The 5,375-nt window shown below is 39.2% G+C and overlaps 1 pseudogene; it reads left to right on the forward strand.

Moving 5' to 3' along the window:
• Positions 1-1,646, forward strand: part of LOC119333189 — a 3,814-nt pseudogene extending 2,168 nt beyond the window's left edge.
• Positions 1,647-5,375: the final 3,729 nt, after the last annotated feature.

Raw genomic sequence — 5,375 nt, forward strand, 5'->3', positions numbered from 1 at the left:
TTGATGTGTGTTCAGCAGACATCTATGAAGCTGCAAACATATTAGTAGTGCTTGTGTTTTATATAAGACATTTTATAAGCTAAACTAGCTTACAAAAGTGTTTTATATTTTGAGACGGAAATAATACATATTTAACTTGTGTATACATAAACTTGGCACCTGGTCTCAAGTGCAAATATTTAGACGGCATTTTAAACTTGGTAGCACCTATGTGACAGGTGGCTTATTGTTTTTTTTTTTCTGGTTTCAGCCATTTTTCCCCTTTCAACAATCACTCTATAACCATCACAGTGTATATATTGACAGGTATATTTACTTGCACACATGTACATCGTAATTATATGATTAATGGAAGGAGAAAAGGGGAATTAAAGGATTCCAAACTTTTATTTTTAGCAACCATTAGTAATTATTTTAATTTGCATTGGTCATATTGGATTCCTACAATATTCTTATACTATGGACTTTAAGGTGTGGGACTAAGATCAACACAAGGACCTGGTTAAACAAATTTCTTGCGGTTAAAAAAATTAAACAGATACAAAGACAAAAACAAATTTTTTTCCTTCAAAATCAATAGTTGGTTGGCAGTGATACATCCTTTAAAATCTAGGAGGTGACGTGATGTAGAAGTTTGCTACTGGAGTCATCGACCGAGACTGACCGGTGCGCCGAGACTTCAGGTGCCAAATGTTGTCCACATGTTTACAGTCTGATCAACTCTTACTTTAGTTCAGTAGTTTGGGTGATCTAAGTTCATATTATCGACAAGTCGGGACCTTTGATAAAACTAAAGAAATGGTTCAATGAGGACATCGTTTTGGTGCTAAGGTGCATCGCCCCTGCATGAACAGTATATTCAGACATGTTTTTCGGAGAAAAATGATATTTTTTTTACACCAAAGATGCTCGAGTGTGCTAGGAGTGTGCAAAATTTCATGGACAAATAACATTCCAGGAGCTCTCACAAAAAAAACAAAATTGACTCTCAAAGAACTTTGAAAAAAATTATTTTGGAGACCCCTTTTCTTGTCTACGCCTCCTCGAATGTGATTTCGCCACAAAAAAAAATGCACACCCCAACACACTCGAGCATCTTTGGTGCGAAAACATTTCATGATTTTTTTGTTTATGTTTGCTGGTTTTTCGAATTTGCTGTTTGTAAGCCTAGGCTCATCTATGGATTATCATGGTTTAGTGGAGAAATATTTATATCACAAAAGATATGAACGTGTGATATTTGGTCCGTTAATTTCCATTTTTGATATATCTGTGTTGGGTGCTCTCTTATGTTTCTACGTGGATGATCATAGGCACGCACAAAATTAAGTGTTATTAGGAATAATTTGAAAGTCCTCTTCTACTCCTGAGCTCAAATGAGCTCGGGGTGAAGAGTAAAATAAGAAGAAAAAAAGTTTCATCACGAAAGAACATTCGACGAAGTCATGGCAGAAAAAGAAACAACACTCCAAAATGCATTCAAAAATAGCATTTTTGGAGCATCGGTTTTTTCCAAAGACTTCAACGAATGCTCTTTCGTGACGAAATTTGGCAGGCACACAAAACATTTGTCAAAGTTGATCTTAGAAAAAGATCAGACTTTTGTACATTTTTTTCAAATTTATTGTTCACCAGAGAGCATTTGAGCGTAGGCTGAATTCATGAAAGCTTATTAAAATGTGTAGTTAGGTAAGTTGTTGTACCACTTTTACGGGATTTTCACGGTTATGTATATGTATGATATTGTTACCGCACTGCAATATTTTTATGTATTGTGGGAGTAATTAGCTCTTTATATTTATCTAGCCTCGCCACATATCCCTGCATCAACAGGAAACAAATACTTTCTCCGTTCCGAATTACTTGTTGCAGGTATGGATGTATCTAGATGTATTTTAGTTTTAGATACATCTATTTCTATGACGAGTAATTTGGAACGGAGGGAGTATTTTGCAACGAAATGTTTGCGCCTTGGAGGCTGCCTTTCGGCGCACACACATGTCCCAGAAAACGCAGGTGCATCCCCAGCCAGAACCACGGTCGCACCACACATGGTCAGCAGGCATCGGGTTTGCACAGAATTCACACCCACAAGCATCACATGAGCCAACCATTAACATGAAGCGCAGGCAGGCTTGTACTACGTAGCAGCAGCAGTGAAAACGTAAATGCCAACGAGCGAGACTTGAGAGGAAGCGGATGCCTCTTCGTTCATCCATGGTGGTCCGTGGTCGTGCTAAAAACAAGCAGCCTTTGTGAGGCCAACCCGTCACGTGTTGGCTCCTCTCCAAGAAAAGTTACAGTAGTTTTCTCCCTGTGCTTTTTGCAGGTCTATCGGTTGTACTACTAGATACTCTCTTCGTTCCTAATATTTGTCTTTCTAGACATTTTAAATGACTATTATATACGGATGTATGTAGGCATATTTTAGAGTGTAGATTCACTTATTTTATTTTTTATGTAGTCACTTGTTGAAATGCCTAGAAATACAAGTATTTAGGAACGGACGGAGTACATGCGTGTTGCCCGACCGTCCTTTTGCAGGCACACCGCATGCAGGTCCTCCCTTTCTTTTTGTTCTCGCCAACGCAGGTCCATCGGTTCGCCAGCACGTTCCTTTCCCATCCAAGGTACAAGGAAAAAGGAAGAAAAGATGCAGAAATTGTGTTAGCAGACAGACCACCCATTCTCCATCACAAGGAGAATGGAGTCCCCTAAACCCAACTTGAGATGCAGAACATGTCTGTAAGCTAGAGAAGTTTTAACATGCTCCGTCTTACCTCACCGAGGGTAAGAGGGGAAGGTAAGAGCATCTATGTTCACACCCATCAAACCCACTAACTGGTACATTTTATGCACCGGTAAAGCAGAAAAGTTATTTTGCTTCTATCATGATCTTTCAATTTCATGTTCATTTTACTAATTATCATGAACGACAAAATATAGTCAAAAATTACAAGCTTAGAGCATCTCTAACCGATCCCTAAAAAGCTTCGCAGGAGTATAATTTCACTTTTCTTCCTCTAAATTGCCCCTAAACTATCCATTATAACGATTAGAGGAGTAAACTTTATCTTTTTATGGCCGCCCTGACTTCTAAACATACCCGGTCGCGCACCCTTGAAGTAAAATTTCCCACGCCTCCCTCGAATACACCCTCCCCACCCTGCACAACATCCACTCCGACGCCAACCTAGTTGCCTCCACCGGCCACCACACACCATCGCCGACCCCCGTAGCACACCCCGCACTCCTCGTCGCCGGTTGATTTAGTCGCTCAGTCACGGGCGCCCAAATTGATGGATCTACGTATGTCGCTAGATTCGAGGTCACCGTCGTCGCCCGCGCAGCCACCTCGACCGCTCCGCGCCGCCTCTCAGTATGTCCTCCTCTCACCACTCACATCTTAACCATCAACCAACAGCTGGCACCCCCTCCCCGATCGGCTGGGCTCGGCCATTGACAACAGCTCATCAGTGTACCTCTAACGGTCATCAAGTGTGATCACTGCTGGCGGTTAGTGTTGCACCTCGTCTCAAGCATGTCGAAACATCCCGAATGGTTTTTCTACAAGTGTGAAAAAGACAGAGTGAGTTCCATTTTGTATGGTTGTTTTTCAGATTCATCCCGATTTGAAACTCATTGTTTGCTCAAAAATGTAAGTAGGAAAGATGGAACTTTTGATGTTGGAAGAAGAGTACATTGATCTATTGATAGCGATAAATTTGCTAGATGCCGAAAATTAAATGAGCTTGACATTCTTTTACTCCACTATAAGTTTAGGAGATCGGTTAGAAACGTCAATTTTTTAGGGGAGCAAATACTCTTTGCTAGAGGATACCTGGCCATACCTTGCACTAAATTATAGGGATCGGTTAGAGATGCTCTTAGATCCTGAAAAGCCTAGATTATTTTTGATTTCTTAAAAAAATTAAGATGAAATCACATTGAATACAATTAGAGGACAAACATAAACCAATAAGTATGTTTTCTTTACATGTTCTTTATTTAATGAAGTTCACAGTTCAATAAAACAAAGTTTGCCATTGTACATGACCATGCAAGTGTGCATTTTTTTCCAATGTTAGTATTATCACTGGGAGAACAAAATCATTCATATCTTCTATGACCTCGCAACATTTGTGTATATAAACCACATCACTTAAGGGCCTCAATCACATAAATTAGGAATGGAATAATTTCCTCTACTCGGTCTCGCCCTCTATGGACGTAATGTTTATTTTTTCAATTTTGGTTTGTCTAACAGTTAACAAATATGGCTTATACCTATTATGGTTGATCTATTACCTTGTGGGAGGTAGTAGGCCATCACATTCAATCTATGTCACTCGATCAAAAATAATGAAGGATCCATAATAGTTGGGACCATCTTAAAATTTTTATGAAAGCTATTGCACTGCGGACGTGCATGGTCAATTCAAATTTATAGTGTTAACATTTTTTGCAGGAAACACTGTAGCCTATTAATTCATGTTAACCAAATGGCATTTTTTGTAGAAAATATGTTAGTTGCAACTACTAATTATAATACCAATTAGTATTATGGATGTGAGTTATATTGCTAAAGAAGTGCTTGCTTGTGTTGCAGATATTATATTAGTTATAAAATATTAATCAAGTATAGGAGAGCTTGTATGATGAATGTATGCTATCCAATACACTACAAGAAACATGTTAATTCATGACAAGTTCCTGGTGACCTTCCCAAATCCGGCACGGTCGATGACGGTTTTGTTTTATCCATCACGGAATCCGTCATCCATCGGCAGGATGCGAATATGCCCAGAAACCCAACGGAGCCCATAGTTTTTTTCCCGGACATTGTATATTTTCAATTTTAATGAAAAAATGAAATCAAGACTTGATCCCAATACCTCTTGGGTTAAGATACTAGCGCGTGACAACTATGCTACCTGCAAGACTAATGGAGCACTTGGACGTTTTCTTTCTAATAACACATCTAGAGTAGAAGTTTTAGTAAAAGAAAAGTGTGCCATGGATCAGATCGTGCACCTGTCACCTAGTTGAATAGTTCAATACCAATTGATCAAGAAATCATGGTGTGACAGATTGCGAACATGAAGCTTTGCCCTCGTACACAACAACTATATATATGTAATATGTGACTCCAAATTTTAATTCATGTTTACTAAAAGAGTATGAATATAATTTGTTAATTCATCTATATGGGGATCAACATAGTCTAACTTATTTTCTAGAACTGCCATGGTCCGCCACGAGAAGCTTTGTTTTTAACATTGTCCAAACCGTGACGGACTGCTGCTGTTTTTTTTAAGGAAACGGTTGCCCCTGCCTATGTGGCGATCCTGTGTGAGGGAAAACTCGAGCTGTGA

Source organism: Triticum dicoccoides, chromosome 7A (genome assembly GCF_002162155.2).
Source record: "Triticum dicoccoides isolate Atlit2015 ecotype Zavitan chromosome 7A, WEW_v2.0, whole genome shotgun sequence".
In the NCBI taxonomy this organism is placed as follows: Eukaryota; Viridiplantae; Streptophyta; class Magnoliopsida; order Poales; family Poaceae; genus Triticum; species Triticum dicoccoides.